At 40.2% G+C, this 27,838-nt stretch overlaps 2 pseudogenes; one reads left to right on the top strand and one right to left on the bottom strand.

The window, feature by feature from the left end:
• LOC103124220 (small ribosomal subunit protein uS13-like) overlaps nt 1-27,838 on the top strand; it is a 43,580-nt pseudogene that overhangs the window by 8,520 nt on the left and 7,222 nt on the right.
• On the bottom strand, nt 14,475-14,601 carry LOC132539179 (small nucleolar RNA SNORA36 family; annotated as a pseudogene).

Raw genomic sequence — 27,838 nt, 5'->3', positions numbered from 1 at the left:
TGTCTCTCCTTTCTATCTCTCTCTCTCTCTCTCTCTCCTTTCTCCTCTCTCTCTCTCTCTCTCCTTTTCTATCTTTGTCTGAAATAAAGGAAAAAATAAGTTTGCCATGAGTGGTAGAATCATGCAGGTATGAATTCTCAACATGCACGTGAACACAAACACACACACACACACACACACAAGAAAGAGAGAGATTCTTTATTTTTAAAAAATTATTCTTTATTTATTTACTGGCTAGAAACAGCCAGAAGTGGAAAGGGAAGGGGGAGGTAGAGATGGAGAGAGACAGAGAGACACCTGCAGCACTGCTTCACCACTTGCAAAGTTTTTCTCCTGCAGATGGGAGCTGAGGACTTGAACCTGGATCCTTGCACATTATAACATGTGCTCTCAGCTAGCTACACCACCACCCAACCCCCCCATACACTAATTCCACCTTTCCTTCCTCACTCCCCAAATTCCAATACATCAATGAGAGTGGATTTTTAAAAACTCTTTTTTAAAAATACTTTATTTATTTTTATGAGAGAAATACAGAGACAGAGAACAGAGCATTGCTCAACTCTGGCTGATGGTGGTCTGAGGATTGAACCTGGGACCTTGGAGTCTCAGGCATAAAAGTCTTTTGCAAAACCAATATTCTTTTGTTTGATTTTTAATTTTTATTTATAAAATGGAAATATTGACATGACTATAGGATAAGAGTAGCGTAGCCTGGAATGTTCCTAACCATGACCACAGAATGTGAGCTCAGATCTACAGGGATGCAGGACTTACATAGGCTCCTGTGCTGAATATGGGCCCCAGATCAAATCAATGGGATTTACAGTTAACAATATTTATATACTTTCCCCATATTTGGGAGCTACTCTCTCCCCTGATCTAGCTCTCTAGTCCTTTTTCCAACTATGACACCATCTCGCCAAACAATAACCTGGGTCCAACTGCATATTAGATGTCTTTCAGGCTCTGGCAAAAACTAGTAAAGTCGTAGGCCTCCTGGAGTATACCTAAAATAGACCTACGAGCTTTTTCCAAAACAGAATAGATTGTTTTTTATAGTTGTGTCACTGAGTTTTGATATTCACTACACAGCATTCTGTGATGGGAATAAGGAAAAAAAAAAAACAGCATCCACACCACCGGTTTTATTTTCTACTCAGTGTAGGAGCTGACAGTCATGGTCCCAGAGAAGCTGGGGTTGGGGTCAAGTTAGGCACCTGTAGCTGATACATCAAGAGAAGGCAGGGAAAGTGGCAGGAGATGGTGCCTGCATAGAAAATTTCAGTTCCTAAAACCAATATGTAAATCCCCCCTTGGTTTTTCATTTTGTATTCATAAATGGTTTCAAATGAATGTAATTTGATTTCTTTCACCATCTCTTCAACATAACGGGTATATTTTTATAAGTCAAGGAAAGAAATGTATCCAGGTTGCCATGTGCAGAGAAGAGGAGCTGCCCTGGGGACAGTGGAGAGGCATAATGTGGAGCAACTGTTTGAAGGGTGGAATGAAAGCACATCCTGATGTCTTGGAGCTAAGAGAAGGAAAAGGATATTTACATTAGAAGAGATGCCAATAAGTTGGAAAGTTCAATGTGCTTAGAAATAGTGGCTGGGACAACGACAGAGGAATCAAATTCTGAAGCAGATTGCATCTTTCATGTTTAATTTTCATTTAATTCCTGAGGAAGACCCAGGCTCAAAGGAATGACTCACCCTCATCTTCATCCTCCAGAATAACTTATTCCGACCTCTCAAATGCCAAAGTCTGGAAATAACCCCTACTGTTTGTTTCTCAACCAACTGATAACTTCTCAAAAGGCACTTATTTATGACAGCACTGTTAATCTGAGCTTCAGCTGCCAAGCAGTGTTTCAGACCACCTGAAGGGGGATAGGTGGACATTTCCAACATGTTCATCTCAGCTGCTTCATCTGTCATCATTTTTGTGCCCAGAGAGAACAGAGAACTCTTGCCTCCTCCTCCTCCGTCTCTTAGCTGCTCAGTGTCACAAAAGTACAGTTAACAAATCAAGGTATTTTATCTGTTTCAAGCAGAAACATTTTTGTCATCTTTGAAGTCAAGAGATGAACTAAAGTTAAGTGATAGAATTAAAGTTCTGAATAATAAGAATAGTTTAGTTGGGTTCAACATGAGGTTAGAACAAAGTAGAAGGCATAGAGACATTGAAATCAAATATATTTTAACTCCTTGACACTGTTCTTATGATTAAGTGTAGGAAGCAGTATGCAAAGCTACCTGGCAACAAAGACAATACATTCTTAATGGTCAATAACTCATTTAATTTAGGGGACATAATAGTAGATGATATCCAGCCAATCCTTTTTGTCTATGATTTCCCTTGAGAAAAAGAAGTTGACAAAATTGTACATCAAGTTTAAGACTTTCAGGGAGATTGAGACCTGATTCACTTTCTTCTTTATAGAATTTTAGTCATTAATATGAAGAGGAATTATCAGTCTTAGAGTATGAATATTGATATTCCTTAGACCATAGCTTTACTTATTCAGCAAGAATTTACAGGGAACCCATTTTGTCCAAGAGTATATACACGTGAACATAAAAACTCTTTTTAATTAATTAATAAATTGCCACCAGGGCTATTGCTGGAGCTTGGTGCTGGCACCACAAATCCATGGCTCCTGGCAGCCATTTCTTCCTTTTTTTTTTTTTTCTATTTTACTTTTACTTGACAGGACTGCTCATGAAGCATCCTCCCTGCAGGTGGGGAGCGGGGTCTTAAACCCATATACTTGCACTTAACTGAGTGTTTCACTACCCAGCCTCTATAAAAAAACTCTTTATTTAATTCTGCACAATGCTTTTCTGACTGTTTAATTAGGTAATTTTTAGGTTTTCCCAAAATATGAATATATTCTCATTATAATGAAAATACAAGAAAACCAATCTCTGGTTACTAGCAAGTTTCTTTGTTCTCACAACTTTTATTTATTTGTTTTCTCAATTTTTGTTGCCCAAAAGATTACTCTATATTATATTTTTAATTCAACCCCAAATTATCACATTTTAAATGAAATTAGAGCCAAGTCCCATTGGTATTTGAAAGTGGCAATATCATGATTTCTCCATATTATGTATTCCAACATTTTTTTTTCCTTCCCTCAACCTGTTCTGTAGACAGGTTTCCAATTCAGTACCATGTCTTCAAGTGTGAGTTTATGAGAAATTGTACATAATTGGAAAATATTCACTATATTCAGAAACAAATAGCTTGTAATTTGCACAAATTCTGTTTTAAATACAATGTGCATTTTTAGTTCCACAAATCTGACCTTTATTTCCACAAAACTCCTATGAAGAGATGCCATTCATGAATTTTATCTATATCAGAACAAAAATATCTAATTGCCTCTTCATGAAATCTGTATTTATCAATTATGGCTTTCTCGGGGAAATTCTAATTTGCAAAAATGCTCCATATTCCAAGCTTTAACAGTTGGAGGTGGATGTCCTTAAGGATGGAGGGGGAAAAAGTTCTTTTTTAAATGGCACATTTACTAATTATAAAATGCTCTTATCTCTCTGCAGCCAAAGCCAAAATGAACATGTGCCTTGTACTAAGAAATCCCAGGATTGTCACAACTTGTGCCAGCTGTTGAGGTTATGACACCTGTGCCAGCATCGCCAGCTCTGCCCACTGTCATCTGTTCCAACTGTTCCATCTGCACTGTTTGTACCAATTCTCCCATTTCTGCATCTGTACGTTCTGCAGAAACGTTTCCAACAATGCCAGCTGTGTCATTGGTGCCAAATATGCCAGATGTTCTATTTGTCCACCCTGGGCCAAATCAATGCAGTTTTGTGCTCATTAGTTTTAGCTGGTAGCTTCTATTTTATTATTTTTTTTTTGAGATGTGTTTAGATTGAGACCAAGCAAAATAAAATCCACTCTACAATTATTTTCCATTTATCTCTCCACCTTTTTACTAGAACTTTATCTAACAACCTATACTTGGCCAATGCTGTCTTGATAATATCAAACTAGTTCCACTTTAGTTGTGGTAGGCATTTTCTATACATAAATCTATGTAGAAGTAAATATTGCAAAAGCCATGGAGCAAAACAGTACACTGGCAACATAACTGAAAAGGAATGAACTTTGTCCGAATGAAATAGTTGACGGTGCTCAAAAATCAACATGTGGAGCCAATTGGTGGGTTGCATAATGTTCTATTATGCTGCCTATTTAGTTGTCTTTCAGTTGACAGAGTTACACATATGGATTAATGTATATGTCATAGACTTCCATTTTCTGGGTTCTGCTCTAGAAAGTAATTTCCAAGGGTACGCATTGGTGATAGGAATGGATGCATTGGATCGACCTTCTCGTGGTGCATCCCGTGAGTACCCATTCATTGGGGAAACTGACGATCCTTCCTAGCCAACTGAATCCACATGGATCCCAGTCACCTTCAAAGCCAGCAACAAGCAGCTCCTGATAGCTTTCAACCTGACCTGTTGACTGGCTACGGAAGAAGGGCAAACGCTAGAAAAAGAAGGTGATAGGAACAGAACTATCGCTCTGACTACTTCCTGGTTGAACTAAGCAAGTTCAGGAGTTGGTCCTCCAGTCAGAAGCTATCCATTTTCTTACCTCAAACATTACTTCTATCACTGTTTACACAAACCGTCCTATGAATAAGGATGCTCTCTGACTAAGTCTTTGTGAGAGCATTGGCGGTTATCAATCTTCTAGCGTTTGCCCTTCTTCCATAGCCAGTCAACAGCGTCAGGTTGAGCCTGATGTAAAGTTTTGAGACCTCCTTTGAATCTGGAGAGGTGGCAGTCGTTGACTATGTGGGTCATAGTCTGTCTGGAGCCGCAGGGGCAGTTTGGGTTGTCTCTGGCTCCCCAGCGATGGAACATAGCGGCGCACCGGCCATGGCCTGTTCGATAGCGATTGAGGAGGGCCCAATCATAACGAGCGAGGTCAAAGCCAGGTTGATGCTTGCAGGGGTCTGTGATGAGGTGTTTGTTTTTTACCTCAACCGACTGCCAACTCTGTTTCCAAGAGTCTGGAACAGAGAAGTTCAGTGTAGGCGTAGGTTATCAATCTAGGGGGAAGAGGAAACAGAGTTTCCTCCTAGTAGTGGGTGAAATATGAAACTATACCCTGTAATTTTTTAATCTTATAAACCACTACTAATCACAAAAAAATTAAAGGCTTGAAAATAAAATGCTCTTTCATTTTTACATATTGAAAAAAAAAAGTATTTCAGACGACCTCAACAGTTCCTACCACTACAAACCAAAAAGTGATGGTTTCTCTTTTTTTTTTTTTTCAACAGGAAAGTTTTTTTGAAAGAACACTTACACTTGATCTCTGAATTGCAGTGTGGACTCCTTCCTCTAACAACATTTTCCAGGGAGTAGGTGGTAGAGCACCCAGTAGAACACACACCATGCACCAGGACCAGGTTCAAGCCTCCAGTACCCACCCACTTGCAGGAAGGAAGATTCACAAGAGAGAAGTGCTGCAGGTGTTATTCTTTCTCTGCGTCTCTATTTATATTTCTCTCCATCTTTATCAGGAAAGGAAAGAAAAGGTAGAAAATGGCCACTAGCAGAGGTAGAGTCATCATGCAGGCACCAAACCCAGCAATAACTTTGGTAGGAAATTCCAGAATCTGTCATATGAAAACTGAGACTTTATCAAGAATGTGAAGTCCAGAGAACATAGTGCTAGGTCCCATGTACTCAGCCTGAATTATTTAACTTGCTCTTTTTCAATGATGAGGGGTGCATCTATTCTCTGACCCTTGTAAATGTTTACAATGAACCTCTTGACAACATATAAAATGTCATCTCATTGTGGGGTGTGTCAGATGGTAATACAGCAGCACAGTGGGTTAAGCGCACATGGAACCAAGTGCAAGGACCTGCGGGGGGGGAGGGAGGGGTCACTTCACAAGTGATGAAGCAGGTCTGCAGGTGTCTATCTTTCTCTCCTCCTCTCTGTCTTCCCCTCCCCTCTCGACTTCTCTCTGTCCTGTGTAACAACAATAACAACAAGGGCAACAAAAATGAGGAGAAATGGCCTCCAGGAGCAGTGGATTCATAGTGCAGGCACCAAACCCCAGCGATAACCCTGGAGGCAAAAGGGGAAAAAAAAAACCTCATCTCATAATTAAGCACAGAGATCTATACACAATCTATACATGTGATGAGATACAACAATACAACGAAGGAATCTTTCAATAGCTTTGCTTTCCAAAATCCACACAGAAAACACTACATGTCCAAGTATTCTAAAATGAATAAATTTGTCTAAATTTAGGCTCAAAGTCCATATGACATCATTTCTCCCCAAACAAGATTCTGTATGCTGAGGTTCCAGACTCGTATGGGGAAGTTTGTCTCAAACTTACATTTGCCAATATTCCTATAGAATATCCTATGCTCAAATATGTTCCTCACATGAGCAAGAAGGTGGTACAGTGGATAAAACATTGGACTCTCAAGCCTGATGTCCTGAGTTCTGTCCCTGGCATCACATGTACTACAGTGATAATCTGGTTCACTTCTTCTTGATCCATCTGTCTTTGTCATTCAAATATACTCCTCTTTTATAAAGTCAGTGACTATTTCTCAATATCCTAAGTTTTTTACTCCCTTACCCACATTTTATCTGTTTCTGATCATTTCACTCTGTACCTTTCCTTAATCTTCCTTGAACAGAGTGGGAATTGAGTCAAGAATTAGTTAACAAATGACTTTCCATCAAAGAATGCTCAGTTACTATTTGGAGACATCCAGCCTGAGTTTACTGACCCTGCTTTTAGAAATGCCACAGACACTTAAAATTCTAATTCTCTATGTTACTAGGTGCCAGGAGGAACAGCCATAATTAGAATTAAAATAATTTTATGACTTGTTAGGAGTGCACCCTGTACCTTCTCAGAACATTTTAATTAATACAACTTCTGCTCCCTGCTGACAAAGATGTTTCTGATGGTGTTTTGGCCCAACATACTTACCGCCTTCATTGGTGTGAGTCATTTGAATACTTAGAGAAATTCACAAACTTGAGGAATTCATAAAATAGAAAATTGAGTGAGAAAGACCGGGTACATACACAGCTGAATATATATATATATATATATATATATATATATATATATATTTATCATCATTTGGTCCCTTAGTAAAGGGACTAACTTCTTAGTAAAGTGACCCTGAGAACATTAAAATTTTCAGATAAAGAACAGAAAGGTGTGTTTGAAAGTTTCAATCACACAGCTGAGAAAAAAGGGCCAGAATGACTTTTGAAAGCTTCTATCATTATGTTTAACTTCCCTTCTTGATAGCAGTTTTTCTGGAATGAGTAAATCACTATGGAGAAGAATGTGATCCATTGGTTTTCCTAGCCATTTTGGAATATTTCAGAGTACTTCAGTCCTCTTAAATTTCCTACTTGCACCATCTCACTAGCCACACTTTCAAATTTGGTAGAACAGAAAGTCTTTGTAGTTCCATTATTATTAGATATACTGGTATGTTGTTAGTGTCATTATTTATGTCACAAATAGACCACCACGTGTATGATCAATGCTTATAAAATATTATTAGATATATAAAAATAGTACTAAAAATAGTAACAACTTACATTAAATTGCCAAAGCTTAATCGGTACTACTGCTGTCATTTTCTCTTTCGTTTCTGTTCTCTGTTACTGCCAGGTAAATGATTTTGCTTGACTCACTAATATTCAAAGACTTGCATTCCACTCCTGAATTGTAGTCCCCAAACTCCACTGTTGATATATGTAGATTATCTACATCTGGAAGTTTGTCAAAATGGAGGAGAGTTTGAGAGAATCGGACAAGAGTTGAAAAGAAAACAAAGTTAAGCAAAGACAGAAAAGAATAAATCACTGAAGTAAGTCAAGAAGAGAAATGGGACGAAGGAGATTGTCTTGGTTAAATGAAACAAAGAGGATAAAGATCACTAGAAATTAATAACTTGCAAAGTCACTGAACTCTGAAGTTGAAAGAAATCTGAGAGACTCACTAATACAATCAGAAAACTGAGGTCCTCAGAGGTTAAGTTACATTTCAAGCTCATACAACTAATTAAGCAAAGTCAAGTCTAGAATTGATTTATCCACAGGTTCCCCACCTGTAAAATGGGGTTGATAACAATAGCATCTAACCCATAAATTTACTGTGAAATTAAAGGGATTAATGGATTTATGGGATTTAGTGTAGTGCTAGCTATAGTCATCATCATGACCAGCACTATCCTTACTGGAATACTTGTGGGCCAATGTGATTTTTATTTTTCTAGAATCATAATAGTAGAGGGGGCAAGCAGTGGCTCACCTGGTTAAGTGCACCACCTGTAAGGGGAAAGCTTCACCAGTACTGAAGCAGGGCTGCAGCTCTCTCTCTCTCTCTCTCTCTCTCTCTCTCTCTCTCTCTCTCTCTCCTCTGTATCTCTCTGTCTCTAACTAATAAATAAATAAATAAATAAATAAATAAATAAAAATTTTTAAAAAGAATCATAGTAGCTAAATCTTGCAAAACTCGGTATCAATTTAAAGTCACACCTCTATCCTGAGCTTAAATCATTATATTTCCATGTCTATACTTTGGCCATATAATTTACACTATGAAAAAAATAGGAAGGTGGGATATGACCCTGGAATAAAACAACAGTGCAATGACTTGTTTTTCTGCATCTTAATACAATACAGATCTTGAGTGAATACAGGGGACACAGAAATGTCCTTATCCATGGAAGGAAGAAACAATGGAATTAACCTAGACCTATAAGGGGCAAAAGCTGCACTAGTTGCATTAGCAGTGTGTTCAGATGCATTCCTGCACATGGCTTCCACTGACCTCTTCAATACCAACTTCGCATTTGTGGGCCTTTGCTGAGAAACAGAAAGAACATGGCTAAAGGAATTACAGAAGGAAAAAAACTTCACTCCTAATGGAATGAGTTAACTATGCTGGGTAATCAGAAGTAAGCAAAGAGCCAATAGTTGATATGTAATACAAAGGAAACTTCAAATTTGTACCTATGAGGGACTGGGTGACTAGGCACCTGGTTAAGTGTACACATTATAGCACACAAGGACCTGGGTTCAAGCCCCCAGTCCCAGCCTGCAGGGGGAAAGCTTCATGAGTGGTAAAGCAGGACTGCAGGTGTCTCTCTTTCTCCCCTCCCCCCTCTCAATTTCTGACTGTCTCTATCCAATAAATAAAGATAAAGAATTGTACCCATGTGCCAACATCTGTACTGTAAATCATTAACTTCCAAGTTTAAAAAAATAAAGGGAAAACAAAAACAAACATACAAACAAAAGAACAGCTGTCTAATCTTCACCCTTAAGAAATTCTTTTTCTGTTTTCTTCTGGCATCCAGTTCTTCAAAACCCTCCTTCCAGGTGATTTAAATGTGCCACTGAATACTGGGCCAAATGATAACAGTAAAACCATTGAAAAGTGTGCACAACTACCCATTCCCTCATGGGTACAATTTCTCATCTCCCCAAGATGGTGTCTGCAAAACACTCTCATCCCCAGATTAGTTCCATCGTCATGTACCAAGACCTGGAGGTCCCTCTCCCCCAACTTTTCTGCCTCCCTCTTCCCCAGAGTCCTTTGTTTTGATGCAACACACCAAACCAGTCCAAGTTTTACTTTTTTTCCTTTTTCTGTTCTTGTTTTTTTTTTAGTTCTGCCCATGAGTGAGATCATCTTATATTCATCCTTCTTTCCATCTTATCTCACTTGACTCCTTCAAGATCCATCCAAGTTGAGCTGTTTTTTTAAGAAGCTCACCAAGAGGCTAAGAAACCATTCTTCAACAATATTTATACACCTTTCCCATATTTGGGAGCTACTCTCTCCCCTGATCCAGCTTTCTGGTCCTTTTTCCAGCCATGACATCATCTCCCCAGACAATAACTTGGATCCACCTGCATATCAGATTTCAGGCTCAGGGAAAAACAAAAAACAAGTATAGCCACAGGCCCTTTGGAATATAAGTAAAATATGCCTACTAGCTGTTTACAAAAAAGAGACCCAAAATCTTCATCTTCAATATTCCAGCCTTTAGTTTCATGATTAGTCAAAAACTTGTTTGGCTTTATATGCTAACTCTCTTTTCAGCCACCAGGTTCCAGATGCTAGCATGATGCCAACCAGACTTCCCCAACCAGACTTCCAACAATGTATTCTAGAGTTCTGATTCCCCAGAACCCCACCCCACTAAGGAAAGAGAGAGTCAGGCTGGGAGTATGGATCGACCTGTAAATGCCCATGTTCAGCAGGGAAGCAATTACAGAAGCCAGACCTTTCACATTTTGCATCCCACAATGACCTTGGGTCCATACTCCCAGAGGGATAAAGAATAGGAAAGCTATCAGAGGAGGGGATGGGACATGGAGTTCTGGTGGTGGAAATTGTGTGGAATTGTATCCCTCTTATACTATGGTTTTTATCAGTGTTTCCTTTTTATAAATAAAAATTAAAAAAGAAAAAGAAAGAAACCATTCTTCAAAGGCCAGTCAGTGTCTCTTCCTTTTCACTGAAGCTGTCTCTCATCAGAAACATTTAAATTAATGTGATTACTTTTATCAAGTTTTTAGATCTATTTTGCTTTTTAAAGCGTTTGTTTATTTTGGATACAGAGGAAAGTAAAAGGTAGAGGAGGGGAGAGAGAGAGAGGGAGAGACTTGCAGCACTGTTTCACCACTCATGAAACTGCCCTCTGCAGGTGGGGGTCAAAGGCTTGAACTCAGGTCCTCATGTCCTGTAATGTGTGCACCACTGCCCAACCCCTAATTATTTAGAACTTCACAATTCTAAGCTTTAAGTATCACATTTTATTCTTATACAAGCATTTGAATTAAACCATGCTGACTTTCTCTCTCTCTCTCTCTCTCTCTCTCTCTCTCTCTCTCCAGGCTTTTTTTCAGATTCATTTCTTGTTTTCTCTCAATACGGTTCAAGTTGGACTGAATCACACCAGCCAGAGCTAGAACACTAGCTCCCGTGTTTGCTCCATATGCTGCTGTAGGAGTGCGCCTCGCTGTTAACCTTGTTACATCTCAAGATCTATCATAACAAGTGTTGTGATGAGTGATGACACCGACGGGAATGTGTTAGAGAGAAAGGTCACTGTGTTGGCATTTAGTGCTATCACAAACACTGTGATACCTAAGCCTCACTCATAGTATCCGAAGTATGAGTCTACCCTGTGTTGGACTGATACAAGACAGTTTTCTCTCAAGCAACTGCTTCGACTTATGTTTAAAATGGTTCTCAGCACTTTCATGTATGGAAGCAGCTTCATAAGCGATGGACAGTGGCACATTTGTGTAGTCCAGATGGCTCCTGGGTGTGCCAAGAGAGTGACCCTTATGTTCTGAGAACAGCCAGAGCTTCTGGACTAGTCAGCTTCAGATAATAGCACCCTCGCCCTGTTGGCTATGTGAATATTGCCGTTTTCTGTATGTGTCACAACTTGAAGAATGCTGGTAAACACTGAAAACAGAAGTCATGCACTGAGATAGCAAATTTGATATACTTTGATTTTGTGGACTATTAACAAAACACAACAAAAAATTGAGGAATCAATGACAAATGCCTCCACTTTTTGCTCTTGCTATTAATCAGTACTCTGACATTTTTCAGACAAGAGTATGAAAGAGGAAAAGACACCACAGCACCAAAACCTCTCCCAGTGTGGTGGAGGTTGGGCCTGAACTTGAGTCACATGCATAACCCTTAAATCAAATGCCACTGTCTTCTCTCCAAGACTCATTAAATCAATGGTCAAACTACATAGATTCATTTGTTGAAAATAAACCAGACAACATTTGTTGGTGTCACGTAACTAAATTTGCATCTTTCCTGGGTATCGTAAGATTAAAAAAAAAAAAAAATTACTGGTTCTGGGAATTCCCAAGTTATTAAAAAAAAAAAAAAAAAAAGCAGCAACACAACTTTGTGGAACTGAGTTTCCAAAACTTTAGTAACAAATGACATTGCAATTCTCTCTAACTCAACCCTTAGATTCTTTCTCTAAGACACTGTAAATTGAGACTTTGACTTTTGGCTGCTGACATTCTTCTGGAATTCTGTGGCTCTCATGAGATAAGATATTTTTGTTTTGGGATGAAGAGACAGCATAATGGTTACGCAAAAAGATTTTTATGCCTGGGGCTCTAAATTCCCAGGTTCAATCCCGAACCACCATAAGCAAAAGCTGAGCAGTGTTCTGGTGGGAGAAAAAAGTTTTTGTTTTGTGGGTTGTTTTTGACTCCACAACTTCTGCTGGCCTCTCCCCTTTTGTATTCTTTCTTTGTATTTTTTAAAAAATTTTTATTTTTTGTACTTACTTATTTCCTTTTGTTGTCCTTGTTGTTTTATTGTTGTAGTTATTATTGTTGTAGTTATTGATGTTGTTGTTGGATAAGACAGAGAGAATAGGGGAAGACAGAGAGGGAGAGAAAGATAAACACCTGCAGACCTGCTTCACTGCTTGTGAATCTACTCCCCTGCAAGTGGGGAGCTGGGGGATGGAACCGGCGCCCTTATGCTGGTCCTTGTGCTTTGCGCCAACTGCGCTTAACCCGCTGCACTACCGCCCAACTTCCTATTCTTTCTTTTTAGCAGAAACAAGATATAGAAAGGGAGGGGTGGGAGAGAGGGGGGGGTCTGCAGCACTGTTCCACTGACTCAGGAGCTTCCCCATTGCAGGCAGGGGCTGGAGGCTTGAACCCAGGTCCTTGTGCATAGTAATATGTCTACTCTCCACCACCTGGCTCCAAGACCTCATCTCTTTAATCCAGCAGTGGCCACAGAGATAAGTAAAACACTATACTAGTATCTTTCTCTTAAGCAACTGTTTGAAGTCATATTTAAAATGGTTCTAATCTAAAAGACCTAATATACAATTTGGGATACGAAATGAATGTTATTTTGCTAGAACTGCTTCAATAAAGTATCACAAATTGGGAGGTTCAAAACAACAGAGGGACTGGCTGGTGACACACCCAATATGGTACACATGTTATCATATGCAAGGTCGCAGGTTCAAGCCTCTGGTTCCTATCTGCAGGGGCAGATAGTGATGAAGCAGATCTGCAAGTGTCTCTCCCTGTCATCCCTGTACCTCTCAATTTTTCTCTGCTTCTAACAAAAAGTAAAGAAGATGGGGGCCAGGTGGTGCATACCAGGTTAAGCACACATAGTGCAAAGCACAGGGACTGGCACAAGCATCTTAGTTCAACACCCCCCCACCCCCCGCCCCGGCTCTCCACCTGCAGGGGAGTCGCTTCACAAGTGGTGGAGCAGGTCTGCAGGTGTCTGTCTTTCCCTCCCCCTCTCTGTCTTTCCCTCCCCCTCTCTGTCTTCCCCTCCTCTCTCAGTTTCTCTCTGACCTATCCAACAACAGCAACAACAAAAATGAGAGAGAAAAATGGAGAGGGAGAGGGTAAGGGAGAAAGAGAGAGAGAGAGAGAAAATAGAAAAGAAGAAAGAAAGGAATAAAATGACCACTTGGAGTGATGGATTCATCATGCAGGTAACAAGTCCCAGTGATAACCATGGTAGCAAAAGAGATATGGAGAAGAGAGGAGGGGAGTAGAGGGAAGAAAAGAGGAAAAAGGGGAAGAGAAGGGAGAGGAAGAGAGGAGATATTAAAAAAACAGAAATGTACTCACACTTCTGAAAGGAATGGAATCTCAGCCCAAAGTGTTCATACAGACATACCACCTCAAAGATCTCTAGGGGAGGATAGATCTTTCCTTGCTTTTCAAGCTTCTAGTTGCCAGAAACTTTTGGTATGCTTATGGCAGCATATCTCTGATCTCTGCCTCAGTTGTCCTACAAAATTCTCCTAATGTGGTGGGTCTACAGCTAAATTTTCTTCATCTTCTAAGAATACCAGTCACTGGGGTAGTATTCAACCTAGTCTAGCATGACATCATTTTAACTAGTTAGGTTTTCAAAAATTCAGATTCTTAGAAGTACCACATGTTAAGCAATTGCCCCACTGGAACCACCAAGTTTCTAAATACAGTTGTGCCAGGCAGGAGGATAGCTCAGTTGGTAAGGGTGCATTACCTAGCCATGTATGTGATTCAAATTCAAGCTCCAGCACACTTTGAGAACGGAACAGTTCTAGTGTTGTGTTGTCTTTCTCTTTCTTTCTTTCTGTCTGGTTCTGTTTGAAAAAGTTGGATCCAGTGAAAAAAATTAAATATAAATAAATAATATTAAAAGTGAAATCACATTCCTAGATAGCAGAGGTAAGGACCTGAACATATCTTTTTGAAGGATATGAACAACCCACAACAGAAAGACACTGCAACTTGTTGGCTTTTGTTCTTTATGATTAGAGAAGACATACAGGTGTGTGTGTGTGTGTGTGTGTGTGTGTGTGTGTGTGTGTGTGTGTGTGTGTGTGTGTGTATGTGTTTAGGATAAATGAATAGAGCAAAACCTACTATCCAATCATTTTGCCAAATCAGTATTTCAGTGTCCCTATGTTTAATAAACAGAGGGAGTTGCCCTGAGCTGAACTCAATACTTTAGAAACTACAAATTTTAAAAACAAAACAAACAAACAACAATGCTTTTAAGGTTATATGAAGTAGGAGATCTTATTATAATATTAATATATACCCTAATTTCCTTTCAAATAAATGAAAATGTGATTAGCACTATTTGATTTTGTTTTGAACTTTTTACATGGGAGTCAAGCCTGCTAATAGGATTGATGAAGACTCACAGGGACAGAAATACCATATGGTGACAGTTGCATAGATAACTGCAGACAGGAAAGAGGAAGTGAAAACAATTGTTTGGGCCCCCAAAGATTAGATATTGGCAGTAATGTTCTTAGCAACTCCAGAGATGATTGGTCATTTCAAGCATTTAAGACTCTCACCACAAAAACACAGTACAAAAACATAAAAAATAAAAAAAACTAGGGCCATTATACAGCTATCTGTCATCTTGTAAAACAGCCCTATGTCAAATACAAGCAATACAGTAGATGCCTCACATAACCAAACACTGGGCAGGGATGCCCAGTCCAGATAGATCTGTGATCTAAATGAGCAAAGACAGCACTTCATACACTTCGAAAAGAACTACCATATTGGGTCATGCTTTTTATGCTATCATTGCTTTCACACCAAATTGTTCTATCACCTTTCAGTCCAGATCATCACAGTGAAATGTTTTCAAAGCACTTTGCAGCCTTTTGCTTGTGGTGACTACACTCTTGTCTAGTCAGTCACTTTCACAAACATCATTTCTCAGGGACTTAAAAGGGTGAGGATTAGCTTCCCAGGATACTAAATCTTGAACAAATGGATTTGGAGTCACTCTAAAATTAGACATACATTTTGTCACCCCAGCCAATATGTACAGGTCAATTCAACTCCAAAGGGCAACAGGATTGTCAAAAAGCAGAACTTTAACAGTATTATGTCACTCTGTCTGACACAAAGGCAGACTCACTGTGCACTATTCGCCACCAAGGTAAGAGTCAACAGTTAAATCAGCAGTCATTTTCTTTTCCTGTCATTTTTTTTTTTTTTTTCCTGTAAAATAGTTCCAACCTAGATTCTACCCAGTTGGGAGTAGGAAGAGACATCAGACACTATCCAGTATGGGGTGGAAAATACTCAAGACCTGTGGACCAAGCCTGTCAAGGTTGCTACCTTTACGAGTATCATCTTTCACTTAAGAAGGCCATGTCCAGACTCCTCTGTCCTGTAGTTGAGATTCTTAACTTTAAACAAACTCCCTGACTGTGCACTGCATGGCACCAACCAGTTACGGACTCTCCACTGGCTGATGGACTCCTCCATGGCAGCCATCTTTTCTTAGTCTTTCCTACTCCCCCAGGGCCTAATTCATTATCTGACACATGGTAAGAGTGCAGTGGCTTTTTTCTTGATGAAAAAACTACTTCTAGAAAGATATTTAACAATACATGAGGTCTGACTTTACATTTAACAGTACATGAGTTCTGATATAAATCCATTAATGTAATGAAGTTGATCAAAGTAGACATTTCACAAGGGGAATGAGATGTAATTTGTGTGCAAACATTTTCATAGGAATAGAATGAAGAATGGAGTTACAGTTTAGATATCTATTTAGAGAGAGTATAGTAAAAAGGCAGGATGAAGGGCTGGAATGGGTAGGGGCTGCTGCTTGGACCAGCTGAAGACCTTAAGGCAACAAGAAAAGATAACAGAGACTTCAAGTTGAAAAATTCAAGGGGCCCTTGAAACAAGTATCTCTCCAGCTTTCCAAAGTGACTTAACACTGTCCCTTTTAAGGTCAACTAGATCAACAGTGAAGGGATTTAGACTGCATTTTACTTTGAGTAGCCTAAAATAACACCTATCATTCGGTGGTTGCCAACTACAAGGACAATCCCCTCTTATGGATGAAAGATTCTGAATCATGAAAACATCCCTGGGATCCTTCAACAGAGAAGACAGAAGGCCTACCACTTGCCTAGCTTGTATCTTTCTTTTATGTATGTATTTATTTATTTGTTTATTTATTGTTTGATAGAGACAGAAAGAAATTGAGAGGGGAGTGGGAGATAGAGGAAAAGAGACAGAGAGACATCTTCAGCCCTGCTTCACCACTTATGAAGCTTTCCCCTTTCAGATGGGGACCAGGGGCTCGAACTCAGGTCCTTTTGCATCGTAGCATGTGCACTCAACCAGTTACGCTATCACCTGGCCCAACTTGTTTCTTTATTCATGTTCTAGGACAACAATAAACCTTGACCTCCTAGGTAACAACTATGCCCTGCCTTGTCTGGCTCTTTCTCTCCCATTAGAGCAGGAACTCAAAGTGTAATCTGAATTTAGAGCTTTATCTATTATATTGAGTAAAGCTAAGTTATAAATGTATGGGGGCCTTGTGTGAGGGTATTTGCACAAAGGCAGAGGTACTGCTCAGCATTCTCCTGAGACTCTGGGAGGGTTCCTGGCAATTTTCATTTGCCCTTGTCAAATATTCTTCACATGTCTACCTACAAGCATACACACAGACATGCTACAAATCTTGGTCCCCACACCAGATCTCTGGTCCTACATATGAGACCTGCACAGTCACAGCTTCACTTAGAGTAACTGTGCTGTCAAGCATGCTGACCTGGCCTAGAAAATTCTATTTCCCAAATCTAATCCCTTAGGCTCTTCCCCATGACAATAGCCCTCTATGTCTCCCCATCTGTTTATTACAGATTACAACTTGTCTCTGATCTCTCTAAGCTTTTCTTGACCAGATCTGGGGGTGTGCAGATAAGAGCTTTGTCTCTGCCTTGGCTTGCTCTTTTGCTTTTTCTAAGACTTCCTTTTCTAGTCATTTTCCTCCACTGAGAATACAATTCTCTCTTGCTTTTAAAAGCACATGTCATGATACAAAACAGGATTCTATTTGGTAGTAGAAAATCACAGCATTACTGAAAGCCTACAGTAAAACTTCAGCAGCATAATTCAAGGTCAGTCTGTTAAGAGAGACAAAGGAGCATTTCTGGCTCCTTTTGATGTAATTTAAGTAAGACTCTAGATCGCTAATTAACCTCAGTTACTCAGTGCATCTTCATTTGGGCATTTCTCCTCCTCCTCCACCTCCTCCTCCTTCTCTTTCTTTCTCTATTTCTTTTCTCTTCTTCCTCCTCCTCTTCCTCACCTCCACCTCCTCTTCCTCCTTCTTTCTCATCTCGTCTTCTTCTTTATTAATAAACATTGGTTTTCATGTATGTTGTTTATTTTTATTGTATTGATAGAGACAGAGAGAAATCAAAAAGGAAAGAGGATATAGAAAAGGAGAGAGATGGGACTAGGCTATAGCACACCCGGTTAAGCGCACATAATATCAATCACAAAGATACACACAAGGATCCAAGTTTGAATCCCTGAGTCCCCACCCACAGGTGGAAACTTCACAAGCAGTGAATCAGGTCTTCAGGTGTCTTTCTCTCTCCTTATCTTCCTCTTCCATCTCAATTTCTCTCTGTCCTATCTAAAAAAAAATTTTTTTAAAAAAGGATGCAAGAAGCATTTTTTTAAAAAAGGATGGATTTGTAGTGCCAGCACAGAGCCCCAGCAATATCCTTAAAGGCAAAAAAAAAAAAAAAAAAAAGGGAATTAAAAAAAAGAAAAAGTGGAAAAGAAAAGAAGAGAGGGAGACAGAGAGAGAGAGAAAGAATCTTGCTGCATTTGTTTCACCACTCATGAAGCTTTCCTCCTGCATGTGGGGACTGACTGGGGGGTCTTGAACCCAGGTCTCTCAACCAGATACTACTGCCCAGCCCTTGGATATTTCTTCTTATCCTTGAGTCATGTTTGGGAAGTTGCTCTTGAGACCTCATCTACAAAAGTCTTCTAGAAATTCATCAGAGGAGCAAGCTCTTTCCTGCCCTAGAGCACTGAAACCATTTTTTCTCTCAGCCCAAAGTATTCTTCCCACACTCATAGCAGGCTGTTCCTTCTCATCCTTTATAACTTAAGAATAAGCATCAACTCTTATAAGGGTTCTCTCATGATCAAATAAAGTCAATCACTCTATATAGATTTTGTTTCCTTATCAGAGTGTACAATCATATATTTGTTTACTTCTTTTTTTTTTTCTCTGTGCCTTCCTCCAACCTATAAGCTCCTTGAAGGTAAGAATATGCCATCTTTCTTGCCATTGTATCTGTAATATAAAAAGTACAGTCTGAGGAATTATTATCTTTGTTATGTCAGCATAACAGATCAAAGGAATGGACTGCTCCTGACTTTTCTTGTAGTCTAGAAAAGAGATTCTTAAAACCTGTGTCCCAGGCTCCTGAGATAGCCTTGCTAAATAGACAGAAACAAGGGGAACTTGTTATTTTTGTTTTTTTCAGAGCTCAAGGTTTTGTTCTTACAATGTTACTGTAAGAATATGCCTCTCCATAGCTTCTATTATCTGTTTCCTGTGACTACCCCCATCAGGCAAGCTCTCCTGTGATTGCTACCTGATTCAAAAAAGGCAGGTCAAGGGGCAAGGATAGCACATCAGACTGAAGAACTTCACCAAGTTCCATCCAAGGTTCCCCTCTACTTGGAACAGTGGAGTTACCCAAGACTCAGATATACACACATATATTTCCCCAATGGAGCAGATGGAGCAAGTGATTCTCTTCTTCAATACTAAGGGCAGCTTCCCTGGGCCACAGAAAGCAAAGTATTTCTTGTTCCCTAGTGTTGAATGAAACTTCTGGGATTCTGTATCTTGTTCCAATACTTCCTTTGTTACAGCTTTGAGTCCCTCTACAATAGCATCAGAAATGCAAAGTCATGAGAAGGGTAGATTGACTTCAAGACCAGATTTTGCTCAGCCACAGAATTCAAAGACTTAACCCTCAAACTAGCATGTGGATACCTTGAAAATGTAGTATTGCCAGGGAAGGATGGGGGCTAGTTCAGAATCCCAGCTTCTAACATAGGGAATTGACAGTCTTGTCCTGTACAGGCTAGTCCTGGCAAAAAACAAATTGGGAAGCTACCTCTCCTGACTTCCTTTTCCTTCTCTTCATTCCTACAGTGTGCAATGCTTATGTAGATGCTAACTCAGAATACATTAGAAGCTAGAACTTGCCTCTAAGATTCATGAAGACAAAGTAGGATACTCATATGTCTTAGAAATCTCTAAGACTTAAGTCCTCCATTGGCATTTAAGAATATGGACACCTTTTGAGACATAAAGTCAGAATAAGGTTCATAAATAAGGACAGTTAACCTAAAACATTCATGCTAGGAGAGGGAAAGAGCCTTGGGATTGTGGTGCATGATGATGGAAAAAGACTTAAGTTGAGGGTGAGAATGTCCTGCAGGCACCTTTCAAAGGGACATGTAAAGTTATACCCATATATAATTAACCTTCCAATGAAAATAATTTTTAAAAATCATGCTAAGGCAACTGTAACATGATTAGTGTCTTGAGGTCAATACAAGTTAGCAGTCAACATACTTTAAGATAGAAATAGCTCAGAAGGGGACTGGGGAAATATCATAGTGTTTATGCAAATAAATGTTCATGCCTGAGGCACCAAAAGGTCCAAAGTTCAATTCCCAGTACAACCACTATCCACCACAGCTGAGCAGCTCTAAAGTAAAACAAACAAAGAAATAGCTCAGAAGGGGTCAACTTGATGCTCCTCTCTTTAGTAACTATCAGGAAAACCACCAGTAAAGATTCAGGTTTGAGGGACCAGGTAATAGTGACTGTGTTACCATGCCCAAGAACCTAGGTTCAAGACCCTGGTCCCCACCTGCAGAAGGAAAGCTTCATGATTGGTAAAACAATACTGCAGGTATCTCTTTGTCTCCTTCTCCACTCCCTTTCCCTCTCAAATTCTCTTTGTCCTATATAATAAATAAAGTTTTTTAAAAAAGAAATTTTTGGGAGTCGGGCGGTAGCACAACGGGTTAAGCCATGTGGCACAAAGCCCAAGGACCAGCGTAAAGATCCCGGTTCGAGCCCCTGACTCCTCACCTGCAGGGGAGTCCCTTCACAGGTGGTGAAGCAGGTCTGCAGGTGTCTATCTTTCTCTCCCTCTCTCTGTCTTCCCCTCCTTTCTCCATTTCTCTCTGTCCTATCTAACAATGACAATATCAGTAATAACTACAACAACAATAAAAAACAAGGTCAACAAAAGGGAAAATAAATAAATATAGAAAATTTAAAAAAAGAAATTTTCTTTTTAATTTTTTTAAAATTTTATTTATTATTGGGTATAGACAAAGAGAAATTGAGGGAAGGAAGTGAAACAGAGCAGGAAAGAGACAGAAAGACATCTGCAACCCTGCTTCACTACTCATGAAACTTTCCCCCTACAGGTGGGGACCAGAGGCTTAAACCTGGGTCCTTGCATACTGTAATGTGATCACTTAACCAGGCGTGCCACCACCTGGCCCTGAATATATATATATTTCAAGTTTGAGATAAAATGAACTATTTCTTACACATTTCATTTTAGTTTCAGTTAGACTACTGAAACCCAAGAAAGTTAATAGATTAGTGAGAACAGGTCGGTACAAAAAATGACATCAACACTATATAACCTTGTACTGACACTTTTGGTATCTACTTACTTGAGAAGCTACATACTGGCAGAGAGACTCTGAATTCAGTAATGTCTTTAAAGGGGCTAATAACTATTTAATGAGACACAGAAGCATCTACCTCCATTGTCGAGGCATAATGAGTATCTTTACACAAGACATGCTGTATATTCAGTCTGCCATCTGTGATGAACATGTGAATGCTTAAACCATTGCAACACACAGCACCATCCAGGCATCTACAGTTCTTGCATTGTAATCATCATTATAAAAAGAAACAACTCTATTGAAAAATGGGAGCAAGATATGGGGAGAGTCTTCTCCAAAGAGGAGATCCAAAGAGCCAACAAACATATGAAAAAATGCTCAAAGTCACTGATGATCAGGGAAGTGAAAATTAAAACAACAATGAGATACCACTTTATAACTATGAGAACATCACACATTAGAAAAGACAGAAACACCAACTGTTGTAGAGGCTGTGGCGGGGGGGGGGGGGGGGGGGGCGGGGAAAGGACTTTCCTACATTGTTGGTGGAAATGTAAGCTGGTCCAGCCTTTATGGAAAACATTCTGAAGATTCACCAGAACTCTAGAAACAGATGTACCTTATGAGCCAACAATCCCTCTCATAGAGATTTACCTGGGAAAAACAAAAACATCAGAAAAGACCTATGCACACCAATGGGTTCATAGCAGCACAACTTGTAATAGCCCGAACTTGGAAGCAACCCTGGTGCCTAGGGGGAGATAAGTGGCTAAGGAAGTTATGGTATATATACATAATGGAATACTGTGCAGCTGTTAAAAATGATAAGGTCATCTCCTTTGCAATAGTGTGGTCAGAGATCAGAGGTATCACATTGAGTTAGACAAGCCAGAAAGCGAAATACCAATACCAAATTATCTCACTGTTATGTGGAACAGAAAAATAAAGAACAATCAAGAAAGTATAAGGTGAAACGTGGAGTAGATGTAGCATATTGCACCAAAGCAAAAGACTCTGGGGAGGAGGAAAAGGACAGGATGAAGAGACAGCAGGATCCTGTTGTGTCTCCTAGACACTGATCAAGGGGAGATGAGAGATTGTACCTATATGTTAAAGACCATACCGTAAACCATTAACCACCCAATTAATAAAAATAATAAAATTGTACTCACGTATTTATGAATTAGTAGAAGACTACTATCCAAATATAAGCACTGACTAGTAAAATCCTTAATTCATCAGCTAATAAAAATTAGAACATTAAAAAAGTAATAAAAGAAGAAGAATGTCAAAAGGCAAGATATAGACAGACATCAATATGGTTTGTTCATTGATCTCAAGCTGTAGTCACATCTTTAGGAACCAGAAATCAGGTGGATGCTGAGCTTGCTGACCAAACAGGGGACATATCAGCTTTAGGGAACAAGGCTAATTAGATTCACATACAATGATATCCATCCAGTAGGCCAGGGTTCAGGTAAGCGTTCTACTTAGTATAGGCAGGAAACTGCTGAATAGAGCAGCACAGGGTATGGTGGGATGGGACAACTTAAGAGGCACACAAAAGAGCAGTGCAAATCCTTGGACTGGCTGACAGCAAAGGAGAGAGAAAAGCATGGGAAGTTGGCACACATGGCAGAATCAAAGCATCCTCTGATTTCATTCTCAGAGCCACTGAGTAGTGGTTAAGGCAGAGTCTACAGACACCTTTCTCTCTTCTGGATTGATTGCTAGGCAGTAGACATGTTTTCAGGAATCAGAATTTAGGTGGATGCTGACCTAAAACCAGATTAAGCCAGCCAGGGGAAGCATTCAACAAGAGGAACTGAAGACAGTAGCTTCAGACACAACAAGATGCTGCTGACAAGCTACAGAGAGTAGCAGGACTTCCCAGCCCCATGAAACAATGTCAACCACACTCAAGATGGCAAGCACTTCCCAAGATTCTGAGAACTCAACTAAGTTGTTAGGTGGGCGGGGAGGGGAGAGAGAGACAGGGAATCATGTCTGAGTCGCCCCTCTTTTTTGCACTCTGCATGCATAATTGCATTCAGTTGGGGAAAACATTAATACTTGGGGCCTCACTTCCAAAAAAAGAAAACGAGAGTTGAAACAGCTTTCTGGGCAGAATCTTTGTGGGCTCTCTTGATTCAAATCCTTATTGTAATTCAGGAGCCAAAAGCTTTTCCACACCGCCCCCACAACTCAGACTGAAGCTGCCTCTCCAGACTGGAAGAAACAGCTCCTCGAAGCAGCTCCCCCCCCACCAAGGCCTACAGAAACAGTGCCACATCCTTTGTCTCTGCATCAAAAAACAGGTTGATTAATGTAGCTAGTGGAGATGCTTAAAAAAAAAAAAAAAGGAGGATCACTGAAAACTCAGGGATGTTATCTAACAGTGAGTTTCTTCAAAATGTTTCTCAAAAGCCTCCTAGCCCTCACCATCTAGCACACCCAGTGCAGCAGTCATGGAAGGCCAGGACACTCCCATCCAAATGTGTACAGAATATAAAGAGTTCTAGGAATGGTCAAAAATCAATGCACTGTGGTTGGAGAATGCCCCCTACCCTAAGAGTGGCAGTTAGGGTTAGTCATAAACAAAAACTTCAGAGAAAAAGAAGAAGCCTGAGTCAGGGTAAGTGTCAATACATGACTAATTAGAAGCACCATTTAACTCTGATGGGTGATACACCATGAGTAACCCATTGGAGAAGAGTCCCAGGTTTGGCCAGAGATGATCAGAATTCCTTGAAGAATAATCAGGTGAATCTTCTAGTCTTCTTGCTGTCCTATGCTGGCTCAGACTCAGACTACAATTACTAAACTGCCCAGTTGTTGAGGCAGGCACCTGACAGCAGGATGCTGACCCAGGCACCCTTTCTACAATCTGATGGGGTAATCTCCTAAAATCCCAAAGCAAAGCCTATTTTCTCTCCTTCTGGCCACTTTCATCTTAAGACATTTTCCACAGGCAGGAGACAAGGCTGTTTCTTTTCCCACTTCACCAATTAGGTCAAGTTCAAAATGTATGGTTTCCCCTGTCCCAAGTCACCAAAACTAATAAACAATAGTAAGAATAGCACCAAAAAAAAAAAAAAAACTGTCAGTTACAGTTTATGAAATAAGGACTCCGAGCTATAGGCTATCATATGAAAATTGCTATCTAATGGCTTCTGGTCTAAAAAGTACATTTGGGGCCTAGGAAGTGATATAGTGGAAAAAACATGGGACTCTCAAATATGGAGTCCCGAGTTCGATCCCCAGCATTCATGCACCAGTGATACACTGGTTTCTCTCCCTCTCTCTCTCTTTCATTAGTGAATAACAAAATAAATATTATTTAAAATAAGTACATTTGGTGGCTGGGGAAATGGCTTAACTGGTAGAACACTAAACTTGCATGTCTAAGGCTCCCAGTTCGACCCCCAGCATAACACATACAAGAATGATGCTCATGCTTCTCCTGTCTCATGTAAGACTCTCATATGAAAGAATAAAGTAAAACTTTAAAATAAAAAAGTACATTTCGTTGACATGCTCCTTTTTTTCTTTGCTCAGAAACTCTGTTACAGATTTCTTTTCTTTGAAACACAACAACAAATGAGAACTTGACTCCCTGCTCTCTCCAGGCCTAAGGTGGCTGATGGGTCTAAATGAACCATCGAGTTCGTTCTTGTGCCAGAGAATGACTCAGGAACACAAACACTCTTCATCTTCTTCTCTCTCTTCTTTTTCTTTTCTCTCTTTCCATAATATGGGACTGTAAGAGGACACTGTCTCTGCTGCTGCTGCTGCTGCTGCTAGTGGTAGCCATCATTGCACCATGAAACATGTCATTCTGAGGAGGCAGCCAATCCATGAAGATTGGGTAGACAGAGTCTCCAGGAAGTACAACCCTCAGTGCCTCATCCTACTTCAAGACTTTTTGATAGGAGATCAGCAGTGTCATTATTTATTTATTTATCTATCTATCTATTTGAGAGAGAGAGACACTACAGCACCAAAGCTCCCTTCAGTGTGGTAGGAGCCTGGGTCAAACACATGACAAAGCAACATACTATCCAAGTGAGCTATTTCACCAGTCCTATCCTTATAGTTTACACCATTATGAGTCAAATGCTCTGCTTTGTGCTATCCAAATATCTTGACTGGAGTAAAAAGTCTCTCTCTCCCTCTCTTTTTTCCTCTTTCTTGTCTTCTTCCCTACCCTTTGTTTTGTTAGTTTGTTTTATATAGAGTTTTATTCAAATTGACGTTTAATTAAAGCTCCCACCACTTAACCTGATTTATTAATAGCTGGATTCTTCATTTGAAACCTGCTCTAGATGCCATATAATTAAGAAATTTGGGTCAAGCTGAGGAAAGGAATAGATCAGATCTGGGTAGTGCTGGGCAATTCTCCTTGTTACAGTCTATCCTGTGAGCCCCACATCACCATGGGCTGATTGAGCCACTGGGGCTGGTTCTGCTGGTTCTCAGCAGGCTCCAAGATGCTCAGCAACAGGGGGCTGAGCAGTGGCATAGCCAGTTGAGCACACGTGTGAGCATGCTCAGGGACCCAGACTCAAACACCTGCTCCCCACCTGCAGGCAGAGAGCAGCTTCATGAGCTGTGAAGCAGTGCTACATGTCTCTCTCTATCTCTCCCTTTCAATTTATCTCTGTTCTATCAAATAAAAAAAATACTAAAAGGAAAAAATGGCCACTTGGAAAGTAGATGGGTAGTGTAACAGTAACGCTGGTGGCAGAAAAACTAAAAAAGATGCTCAGCTGCAAACAGTGAAGGTGAATACGCTGAAGATGCAGAGATACTGTCTCTTTCTCCTTCCCTTTCTAAGGAAAAACTTTGGACTTTCTGTGGTCTGGCTGTATCACCTTATGCAATTCCTTAAACATCTCTGCAGTGTCTTCACACATAATGATGGAGCTAAACTAGAATGGTCTGTGAGACGCCTTAAAACTAACAGTTTTATACAAAGATTATATAGTATAATGCTTCCATGGAAAAGACAGTTGCCATATTAAGCAGGTAAACCACTGAGATCAGTTCAAATCAGTTCAAGCTTAAGGCAGAGAGTTGCCAAAGCAATAAAGAAAGGATGGCTTGAGAAGACATGAAGCAACCCCCCACACACAGCAGGTTTCAAGTCAATGAACACAGAAAATCAATGAGGCGAAAACCATGTACCCCTGAGAATGAATGAGGTGAAAATAAATTGACCACAAAATCCTATGTTCCCTTTTATACTTGGCCAAGTAGAGACCATATCCCCAGTCATTCTGTTGTGCCTCTTGGCTCTGACAGTCCAAAGATAAGGGGGGGGGGGGGGGGAAGGACCCAAATGCTTTGTTTGTTTAAAAAGAAAAAAAAGGCAAAAAAAAAAAAAAGCAGAAAGCACAGGGACAAATGGAGAAGGAATGTGCTGTGGGCCAAAAGGTTTTGCAATTTATCTTAGCAGCTTTTTTTTCCCTTCTCCATTCACAGCGGTTCTTAGCTCACTTTGAGTACCGTTACTGTGTAGAGAAGGGACAAGGGCCAGGTGGTTGTATACCTGATTAAGCACACATAACAGTGCACAGTAACACGGGTTCAAGTCCCTGGTCCCCAATGTCAGGAGGAAAGCTTCAAGACTGGTGAAGCAGGTCTGCAGGTGTCTCTTTGTCTCTCTCCCTCTCTCTCTCCTCCACCCCTCTCAAGTTCTGTCTGTCTCTATCCAGAAATAAATAAGTAAGTAAATAGTAATAAAAATAGAAGTGACCAAAGTCTATTTGAGTTCAAAGCAGTCTTGCCCTTTGAAAGACTGTTTGGAGAGGCTTGTTGGCCTTATCTATCTATTCCATCTAATAATCACAAAGACAAATGAGCTGGTGGTAGAAAATGTATGGGTTAACAGCAACAGAAGACTATGCTTAAAGATCTAGGCACAAGCATGGCAATCCGTGTTAACTATTTGCTTCAAAGGAAGGATGCAGAAACTGGGGAAGTGGTACCACAGGTCTCTTTCTCCCTATTACGGCAATTTCTATTTCAGTTAAGTTAGCTATTAAGTCTCAGGTTGTTGACATGGGCTTAGCACAAGTGACTCCATTTTGACTCTCTTGTCTCCTGTTTGAGAAGGAAGAAAACTACATAAGAATTGTAGTGGGTAATACAGTAAAATTTAGAATAAAATCTTAACCCAGGGGAGTCAGGGAGTCAGGCAGTAGCACAGCGGGTTAAGTGCAGGTGGTACAAAGTGCAACAACCAGCATGAGGATCCCAGTTCCAGCCCCCAGCTCCCCACCTGCAGGGGAGTCGCTTCACAAGCGGTGAAGCAGGTCTGCAGGTGTCTATCTTTCTCACCCCCTCTCTGTCTTCCCCTCCTCTCTCCATTTCTCTCTGTCCTATCTAACAACAACAACAATAACAACAATAATAACTACAAGAAGGGGGAGTCGGGCTGTAGTGCAGCGGGTTAAGCGCAGGTGGCGCAAAGCACAAGGACCGGCATAAGGATCCCGGTTCGAACCCCGACTCCCCACCTGCAGGGGAGTCACTTCACAGGCGGTGAAGCAGGTCTGCAGGTGTCTATCTTTCTCTCCTCCTCTCTGTCTTCCCCTCCTCTCTCCATTTCTCTCTGTCCTATCCAACAACGACAACAACAATAATAACTACAACAATAAAAAAAAAAGCAAGGGCAACAAAAGGGAATAAATAAATAAAATTAAATATAACT

The sequence above is a fragment of the Erinaceus europaeus genome, chromosome 6, assembly GCF_950295315.1.
Source record: "Erinaceus europaeus chromosome 6, mEriEur2.1, whole genome shotgun sequence".
In the NCBI taxonomy this organism is placed as follows: domain Eukaryota; kingdom Metazoa; phylum Chordata; class Mammalia; order Eulipotyphla; family Erinaceidae; genus Erinaceus; species Erinaceus europaeus.
The sequence above is the reverse complement of the archived record's forward strand: the minus strand, read 5'-3'. Positions and strand labels throughout refer to the sequence as shown.